The sequence below is a fragment of the Montipora foliosa genome, chromosome 4 (assembly GCF_036669935.1).
Source record: "Montipora foliosa isolate CH-2021 chromosome 4, ASM3666993v2, whole genome shotgun sequence".
NCBI lineage: Eukaryota > Metazoa > Cnidaria > Anthozoa > Scleractinia > Acroporidae > Montipora > Montipora foliosa.
The window spans coordinates 21961960-21971959 of record NC_090872.1 but is presented as its reverse complement, the minus strand read 5'-3'; the positions used below and the strand labels follow the sequence as shown (position 1 = coordinate 21971959).

General features: G+C 41.3%; 1 protein-coding gene across 4 annotated transcripts in view; it reads right to left on the bottom strand.

The window, feature by feature from the left end:
* LOC138000286 (uncharacterized) overlaps window positions 1–10000 on the bottom strand; it is a 134151-nt gene that overhangs the window by 63540 nt on the left and 60611 nt on the right. The window contains exon 4 of one of the 4 annotated variants that reach the window (XM_068846592.1): window positions 9557–10000. This exon is cut by the window's right edge and continues 391 nt beyond it. The exons of the other annotated variants lie outside the window; for them this stretch is intronic. The gene's annotated coding sequence lies outside the window, so the exon portion shown is untranslated. Of the gene's footprint in view, window positions 1–9556 lie in introns of those variants that run through there. 4 annotated transcript variants of the gene reach the window in all.

Here is a 10000-nt window from a genome sequence, read left to right as displayed (position 1 = left end):
GTCTTCGTAATAATCAAGATGGCTACCGAAGTAAAAGCGTCAGCAAAGGGAGATTTCAACATTTGGAAATGGTCCCTGCTTTATAGCCTATTCCGAGCTGTGCATAGAGTGGTGCAAAGAAAACAATTTACTTTCGTCTTCCGTTTCCAAAACCTGTGTGAAAACGCAGTCAGTTGTCAATGACAAAGTGCATCGGAAGATGGATCTGTTTCGCGATGCTCAAGAAAAAAACTGCAATGGAATACATTCATTCCGCCAGAACACATAATTTTCTGACAGTAAACTTTCCTTGAAAAAATATTAGCCCTATCTACCTGTGGCCGGAAAGTTTACAATTGCCTACAAGACAAGGGCTAACATAATCTCAGAGTTAACCATCGCCTAAACTTCGTCGACCCAGACAAACGAGCCCACAGCAGGGCATTGAAAAGACATGATGGGGAGTGAAACGAAGTATGCCTCGTGCGGGAATCGAACATCCGTGGACCCGGCTCTTCCAAAGTTATTTACTTGGAAGCATCATTGAGCATATTGCCGATCTCTACAAAGAGCGATAAATCGTAAAAGCCCACTAAAATGCACCGTTCGTGATCCTGAATACAGGAAAGGAAGAAAACATACACTTTGCAGTGTCTCGGCGAATTCGTAAGCAGACAGAAAGAACAATTTCGCGATAAAAGAGCAGGTAGCCATTAATTTTTTTATGACAGTATTTTTATTTGGTTTGCTTGTTATGTTTGAGAATCTGAACCCTGTTACAACGATTGCTTTAAACTCCACTTCTTGCGCTTATTCTAAAATTGAAAAATGGGTAAAATTGCCAGAAAAGTGCCGAAATTGCAGGAAAAAATGTTCGATTTTCCGTATTTCAGTCAAAAGTTCGACTGGTTTTTTCAAAGTCCATATAGACCTCTAAGAAGAAAGAACGAAGCGCCACAGTCCCAAAGGACTTCTATTGTTATTGCTATTGTTTTCTTCAAACAAAGGAGTGTATGCATAATGAAGTAGGGACCTGTGCGGAAATCTTGCCGGTTGCTGGCCCTCAAGCCTTTCCAGACCAGGTTCAGGCGCGCCAAGAACAGGTTCAAGCTCTAGAGCAAATTCAAGTCCAGCAACCGGGCGATGACCAGGTTCACCGGGCGGCGGGACAGTCTCAGGCTCAACGAGAGGCGGCCTCTCAAGCTCAACCTGAGGTACCATATAATCTCTTGCCATGGGTTCTATTGCGTCTAGTTTTAGTTCTCGATTTTTCTCTAGGAAACTTATAGTCCGTTTGAATTATTTGACCTGTTTGGCTTGCCTGGTGGGGCGTCGTTTATCTGGCTTACGTGCGAGGACATGTTGAAGTTTATTTTGCTTGTGGGGTTAATGGCCTGTGCGGCGTGCCTGGCGGGGCTACACTTTTAGCAATTTGTCTAACTTGATTTTTATAGTGTTGAATTTTGCCTGTGAGATTTTTGCCTGTGAGGCCTGCCTGGTGAGGCTACCGGGGTGTATAGGAGATACTGGCCTTTGAGATGTGCCTGGTGGGGCTAAATTTGTAGGTTGTTTTGCCTGTGAAGCGTCAGGGGATAAAGTATTCAAGCGTTCATTTCGTAATTCTTGTGCGGTTTTTTGAATAAGTTAAATATTTCGTTTCGGTTCAGTTTTCATTGGATTAAGTTTTTCATGCGTTACGGCATTCTGGAATGTTGTGATGTTTCTTTTGTTTCGGTGGACTTTACAATGTTGGTAAATTCTAAACAATCTGTCTGTGGACTTAATAACGTTAGTAAATTAAAGAGATTTACCGGTTGTGTGTAGTGCTCTGTATTTTGCTTTCTGATTTGCGTCTTTCATTATTGTTGTGGGCAATTCATGTGGTTTAAAAAAAAAAAAGATGGTATTTTTTTCTGGATTGTTCAGAGTCTTGTTTGTTATGTTTGTTATTTTCTTTACCTATGATTATTATAATGCCAATAGAGAGAAGGATTCTGTTTGAGAATGATATTATTAATATCATAGTGGGTCTCTGACCGTTTGGGGCAATATAATTTATGGTTTTTTTCTTTTAATTCGATGTGGAATGGTGCTGACTTAGCGGCTGTAGTTGAGAGACTTAACAGGCTTGAAGATTCTCAGAAATCAACGGTGGATTCCGTCCTGGAAGAAATCCGTCAACATCTCCGTTCGTCGATGTTCTCCAAGGAAAAAGTCTTTGACTACCTCGTTTACTTAAAATCAAGGCTAAGGAGTCAAAGCACGATAAAGCGGGTTTTTATGGGGGCAGTATTGTATGCTATGCAACAGAAAGCAAGGGTACCCGATTCTGTGTATTTAAAAAATATGTAGAGACTTTACTGGGGAACAAGGATGAGGAGGCAGGAGTTGCTGCAGTTGATGAGTCATTGCGTTTCGGCAATCAGAGTTCGTTTGCTTAGAGGGGCAGGGGGAGAAGTTCGAATAGGGCTTTCGTTCAGTGTTTCCTTTGTAGCCATTTTGGCCATTATCAGCGTTTCTGTCCTACGAACCAACGGGGTTCGGCTCCTCCCCCATTTAAGAAGGGAAGGTTCTCGGGGGCCGAAGGGGCCTTTCCTCTTACCCCTAAACAGTACCTAATCTTTGCAGATATTAGAATAAGGATTTCCATAACTCCAAATTTTTTGCCGTTGTTTGAGTACTTGTGTGATTGATTTCCGATAGGAAATTTGAATAAATTGTGTTTTGGTTAATACTTTTCTGATTGGGTCATTTGTTTGTATTGCTTCGTAGAAGTCACAGGTTATTTGTTTTCCATTTTGCTTAGTTTAAACGAGAACAGAAACAAAAAAAAATTGGTTTCTTATTTAACCCTTTAAGCCCCGAGGGGTTCCCCATTGACGAGTAAAATCGTCTGGCGTTAGACAGAGTAAAATCTATAAGTGCCATTTGGCACTATCGGGGCTGAAAGGGTTAAACGGGGACATAGTTTTTTCACGCTGTTAGCTTAACCCTTTAAGCCCCGAGGGGTTCCCCATTGACGAGTAAAATCGTCTGGCGTTAGACAGAGTAAAATCTATAAGTGCCATTTGGCACTATCGGGGCTGAAAGGGTTAAAGGGCTTTAGTTTATCGAACCGTCTTCGTGGTTGAATTTCCTTCGCGTCGAAGAATAAATGCAGTGTAGAATATACAGTAGGTTGCCATACCTATTTTCCTGCAACAATTTTGTCTAATTTTTTCTTGGTTCTGGGTCGGGGCTGAGCAACTCCTGCTGGTCTGCCGCATAAGTAGCCACTAGACGTTCTGTTTTCAGACGTGTGCGGTTGCTCTCTCCTGATGGGGAACCCCGTTTCTTGTTCACTCTATAGAAGTCACATTTTGATATTTTCACTCGACGTAGGATAATTTAATTCCGCAATTTTCCCTTTGTTTTTCTTTTCTCTGGGGTGAGTTCCGTTTTTGCTATATTTCTGCGCTAGGCCATGAGTCTCCAGTCAAACTCAACTTTGAGAAAGGATAGTCGAGGTACCAGTTTAGATAAATTTAAACTTCAAGTAAGAGGTGTCAAGCCTAGAAGTGTGGCTTCTTGGGTGAATGTAAACGGGGTTCCCGTTCAGGAGGAAGCGACATTACATGCCCAGTCCTGGAGTGAGGTGCTCTCATCTGGAAAAGTCCCGGATTTAGACTGTCTTAGTCTAAGAAACCCCGAATACTTTATAGCCGGGGGTTTGCATCATAGTCTAGAAGCCTGGGACCTAGTACTCCTAGAACACCCCTTAAGGGACTCTATCTCTGATTGGATAAAGAATAAATTAGATATTTTTAAATTTTCACAGACTTTTACCGGTGTATATAAGAAAGTTCGGTATTCTTCAATTTTGCCTCCTCAGAAGCAATGTAGAACCCTCCAAGCCTAGGTTCTGTTTGAACGCGCGATTCTTAAATTTGTGGATGAGAGATGCTTTTTTTTCTCTTGACAAATTGTCTGATGTGACTCGCTTTGTGTACCCAAACTCGTTTATGACGAAGTGCGACGACAAGTCAGGCTATGACCACGTCCTCTTGTCAAAAGCTTCGCAATCATATTTTGGTTTCAGCTTTGGTGGTCTGTGGTTTGTTTGCACTACTTTACCGTTTGGTTGGAAGACATCACCTTTCGTTTATCATACAATAGGGCTTTTGGCGTCAGGATTTTTGAGGTCTCTGGGTATCCCTTGCTCGTTGTATATCGATGATCGGTTAAATGGCGAACTCTTAACAACCTGTGGCCCGTGGTCGGTTCTTCCGGAGAAGTCCGCCAACTTTCGATTCAGCGCGGCTAGAGGTGCTTTGTTTGTAGTCTTGTCTGTTCTAGTGGAACTTGGTCACCCTATTGGCATTACAAAATTCGTCTTGTCCCCTTCTATGTCTTTAGAATACTTGGGTTTTATTGTAGATTCTACAAAGCAATCGTTCTTAATTCCCGAGCGTAAGATTGAGCCGTTTTCCCGACTTAGAGAGAGTATCCTTGGTGGGAAGTCTTCTACTGCTCCTCTAAAAAACTTTGAAGAGGATTCAAGGGAAATGTATTTCTTTTTCGTTGGCTGTTCCGGCTATTAAACTTTTTATCAGAGAAGTAAGTAGAGATATTTCATTGGTAAACTCCGATGGCATGGTTTCTTTGTCGAAACTTGTGTTGGAGGAAATAGCGCATTGGCTTTTCCTCGGTAACTGGGAGCAATGTCCCCCGTGGAGGGATGAGAAACATCACACTTTAACTCTCTCCACGGATGCGTCAGGGCATCACTCACTCTCCGTCTGGTGACCAGGCCCTTGGCGATTATTGGTCTAGTGATCAACTCAGTCTCTTTATTTCGTCTAAAGAGATGCTTGCTTTGGTGTATGCGATCAAAGCTTTACCGGACTCCATTCATAACTGTCGGATTGACGCCCACGTAGACAGCGAGGTGGTCATTGACGTCTGGGGAGGACAGGGTAGTAAGTCTTCCTCCCAGTTGACGTCGGTGACGAAGCAATTGTGTTTTGAATTGGTGTCCTGTAATATCCAACTAAACTTGCTATACGTTCTCTCCGGAGAGAATCTGGCGGATGATCCTTCTAGGCGTCTTTCTCGTTGTGATTCGGCGCTGTCTTTGACTGCATTTGAGGCTATTGATAGAGTCTTCTTCATTTGATCTTATGGCCTTGGACTCCAATGCTGTCAGCCAATGCTGTCAGGGGTAGAGATGGTGATCCCTTACCTCACTTTTGTCCGTTTCCTCGCCCTCAGTCAAGGGGTGTGAATCTTTTTTGTCAGGACTTGCGCGCAATGGACTGTATGTCTAACCCTTATGTTTTTCCTCCCTTCTCGCTTATTGGTGCGGTTTTGAGATTCCTTTATAGTTTTGGTTTTCCATTTACAATTGTACTTCCTTTGTACTCTCCCCGGAAGTATTGGTGGGCTGAATTGATGGCCCGTGCGTCTAATAATCTGTGCCTTGGAAAGAGAGGGGACATGAACGTTCTTTTGTTTCCCTCAAAGGGTGGCTATAGGGCCGTTCCTTGCCCATTGGATTTGTGGGCTGTGCGTGTTGCACGACTTTAATATTTAGTACGCTATCGGACGTTTTGAGTTTGAAGTTTAGGGTGTTTTTCTTTTTCCAGACACTCCCCAGAGTTTCCAGAATGTACTCGCCGTCGGTATCTTGTCCGTCTTGCTCTCGTCCTGACGATGAGGATTTTAAATGTTGTAAACAATGTGGCTATGCAAGGCGCTCTGGAGGGAAGCCCAGCGAGGGTCCAACACTCCAGGTTGACGAGGAAAGAATTTCACAGCGTCTGCAGGTTCTTTCGGATCAGCGGTCTTATTCACGTTATGCTCGACAGAAAGGTGCTTTGGAACGGGAATTTATTCAATTTCTAGAGAGCCTATCCATTCCCAAATCGTTAGCCACTGCTGTTCCTTTTGACGTTATCACCTTTCTTGTTTGGAAAGATAGAGGACGAAGAACTAAGGCCCATAAGTACAAATCGCGATGGTCTTCTCTGTGATTGTCCTAAGAGCCTAGCGTTTGGTACCGTTGACTCCCTGATTGGGAAGCTTAGGTCGATATTTGCTGACAACAGTAGGTGTGTGGAATGGCACTCTCTTCTAGGTGTAGGTAATCCTGTGTCCCGTAGATCAGTTAAACGATACCTAGCGGATCTTAGGGAAGAACAGCTTCACGCTAGGGTTACCCCTAAGCAAGCTGAGCCTATCCTTGTGGGTGATTTAGCAGTAATTTCAAAGTATATTCAGAATCAGCTTAAGATCCAAATTTTTGTGCTTGCCAGAGATCAGGCGCTCTTTAAAGCGATGTTTTTTGCGGGTGATCGAGCTGCCGATTTGCTAGAAATTAAAACGTCAGAAAGCTTGAGTTTTCCTGATAATTCTGGGTTTCTCTTCAATCAGGTCTAGACAAAATCACTCAGGTCTGGGGATGTAAATGTTTCTGCTTTTAGGCGGGGCTCTTATCTGAATGTTTGCCCTGTTCGGGGTTTAGAATTGTATGTCAATGTTTGCAACCTGCTGGGGATTCGTTTCGCCCCAGGTTTCCTCTTTCGTCCTTTCATGAAGTCTAATGGGGTTGGATCTGCTTGTTTGGAACCTCCAGCGGTTCAAGCTAGGTTGAATTTCTGTTTCCTTGTTAGCGCAACGGCTTACCAGCGGTCATTTTACTCTTTATGGATTCCACAGAGGTGCCGCGGTGTCTTTAGTGCTGGAGGGTGTCAGCCTCCATGAAATTATGGATCATGTTGGTTGGAGGAGTAGTAAAACGGCCTTGCACTATATTAAGGACGGTGCCTATTATTGTTATTGCGCATACGTTCTGCGCATCTCGAGATATTCGGATTTCCTATGGCTGGTGCTTATTAATACAGGGATATTTCAGCGCGGTTCAAAACTATGCGGAGAAAGCAGAACTTAGCGACTGATATTGGTATCCAAAAAGAGAATTAGGGGTAACCACGCATTTTTCAGAGATAATTGAGCTTCAATTTGGAAAAGAAGTCCATACGTTGCTTTGTATTTTAAAGTGTTACTATGATCAAAAATCACTTCCTTCTTTTCTTCAGATTTTGAAAGCGTGTTCGCTTAACACCTAACTGGCAAAAAATTGAGGTTTGATTTTTATCAAAAGGCTGTTTATTTTGAGTGTAAGTTTTGGATTTCACGGTCCACCATTACTCACATTCAAAACTGACCGATTGGCCCTCAGAGGGTTGGATCTAGGGAAAATGATGTCATTTACTCACTTGCTTAAAATTTCAGCGTGTAAACGCAATATTAATTCAGCGCGTATACACGCATTGCGTTCTTAAAATGGTCATTTTCTCCTCGACCCAGCTCTCTCAAGATTTTAAAGTTAGTAATGGCGGAACAATAAATTAGGAAATTCCAGTTAAAATAAACAGGTGTCTTTTTAAAATCAGAACTTAAAACTTGGGTCACGTAGTGTTTAGTTAACATAGTTTTGAAATCCAAAGAAAAAAAAGAATTGTTTTTTTGGTCGTAGTAGCACTTTAAAGCTTTTTACAAATATTGTTGATTAATTATCTTCGGAAAATGCGTGGGTACCCCCTATTTTCTTTTTGGATTTCAATAGCACTTGTTAAGATCTGCTTTTTCCGCATATTCAGTAAAACGTGCAAAAACACCTTTGAATTAGTAGGCTAAACAAGTAGTGAATCCGGCAGGCGCTGCAGCTAAACTAGCCGATCTTCCTTTGGAAACGGGAGGGGTATATAAACATCTAAATAATCTGTGGGGTTTTCGTCAGGCTTTTCAGTGAGTCTAGTAATGTTCTTTGGAATTTAAAAAAAAAATTGTTATTAAATAATTGGTTACTGTCACGTTTATTGTATTATTTCAAATATTATCGTTAGAGTGTAGTTTAAATTACGTAAGGATTGGGAAAAGAGTGTCTCGTTGTGTCTTTTGGTGCTATGCACAAAGACACCACTTAGCAGGGGAGTGACAGGCAAGACTTTTACCGACACGGAAAAAAATAAAAAAAGGACGAAATGAAACGTAGATTCCAACTGGGTTTGGCAACCCAGTAACAACAAAATTGTAATTCACATTTCATCAATTTTTTGTGTGGCTTACACGAATTGTAAACCACTCAATGCCATGGCCCAAGATATTTACTCCTGGATTTGTCACGGTGAACAGAGTGGTTGTCCCGTGGTTTACTATCGTCGAAGATAGGCCCCAGTCTACTTTCGGCTAAGCTACGTAAACTTCTAAGCTTTAGAAAGCGATCATTTTGTTGGTGTAATACATCGCGTTGTCGAAGATCGTCGTTTATTTAGTTATTCGTTCTTTTTTTCTGCTTGCATTTTACACGCCGGCTTTCCTACAGTCGGCTTGTCTTCTCAGTTCGGATTACAGAGAGGAGTTGTGCTCTCACAGGGCAACATTTCAATTCACGGTCTGGACCTTTGGTACAGGTTGCGCCACATTAAAACTTTCGAGTCATTATTGACTCTCGCAAGCCAACACGTAACGGCTTGAATCTACTCAGCAAACCTGCTTGAGAATACCTGAGAATATCTGAAAGTTTCTGAAATTATTTGAAACTGGCTCTGAAGTTACTTGAAAGCAAAAGATACTCTCCTGTGCTTGTGTTGTCCTTGCTGTTGCTGTTGTTGTTGAATCGAATTGGACGAACCATCCAAACACAGTTGACAAGAGTCTGCTGGGAATCGCTCTTGAACAATACCGATCAATACATCACAATTTCCTTAAAACAAAAGATGCTTTGTCGCGTTTCAAGGATCGTTTTTGGAATATAATGCTAATGATGCTATACATGAATGTCTTTTATTTACCAACATTTTATTTTATTTATTTTTATTTATTTTTAAAGTAGTGTTTTTTTAAGTAGTGTTTTGGTTTACCCAATTTGTGTAATACACTTGCTCACAATGTTTGTTTTGGACCTTTTTGTACAGTGGATTAGCACTTGTCAAGTTCATCTATTCATTTCATGTTTCCACATAGCTTGAACTTGGTAAACACACTGGCATAAAATTACAAGGTCCATCATAAGAAAACTTCAAAGATTCTGGTATTTAAAGTCATACGATACCATCATGAACTTCCCTGTACATTGAACTCTGTTGTCTTTGAGTTATCTTTCTGTTTGCTATTCCTTAAATCTATTATTATGACACTCTGGGTGTGTTCCTTTGGGGTGATCCGGATCGTGATAAGTGATCCAAGATTACTCACATGGTTCATCAAAGGAACTGACGAATCCGTGACCACAGAGGATTCATCAGTTCCTTTGATGCGCCATTATGCACCACTGATCTTGGATCACTGATCCTGATCCAGATAACCCCAAAGAAATGCACCCTCTATCTCTATTGAACTTTTTGTTAAAACCTCCAGGTAAAATTGTTAATCTTATTCGGTTAAAAATTATTAGCAATGTTAATAAACACTACTCAACATATGATTCATTAAAATATTGCTTGTGTTCAGATATTGTTATGCCTCTATCTTTTTTTCCCAAATTCTTCCATTTGCAACCCCATAGCCACTTACATCAACTAAATTTTTCTGTTTCTTTATTGAAAATTCAGCATTATGATACTTTACATGCATATATAGTCAAAAATAAGTCGTACATTCAAACCAAATCAAGCTCCCAATGTGGCTTCTAGCAAAAGTTACATCATTTCCTGTATGCCCCAGCCCTTCCGCAAAGTTTTGTGCTCCTGCGCTGGTACACAAAATGCCAAAAACATTCATACGAAATGCTTCCCTGGAGTTCATTTCACATCACTTGCCCTGGACAAACTCAGAACTCAATTCCACTTGGTTACGTAAACAAAATCATGACTGAATCTATCAGCCCACTATAAGACATGATGCTGACATTTTTTCAGTTCCTTAAATCCTCAGGTTACATGTGCAATCTCTGTTGTCAAAATGACACCTCCATAAAACTTTAGCCAATAACCCTCATCTTGAAAATAAGCATTTCTGGACGGTTGTATGTCAATTATCT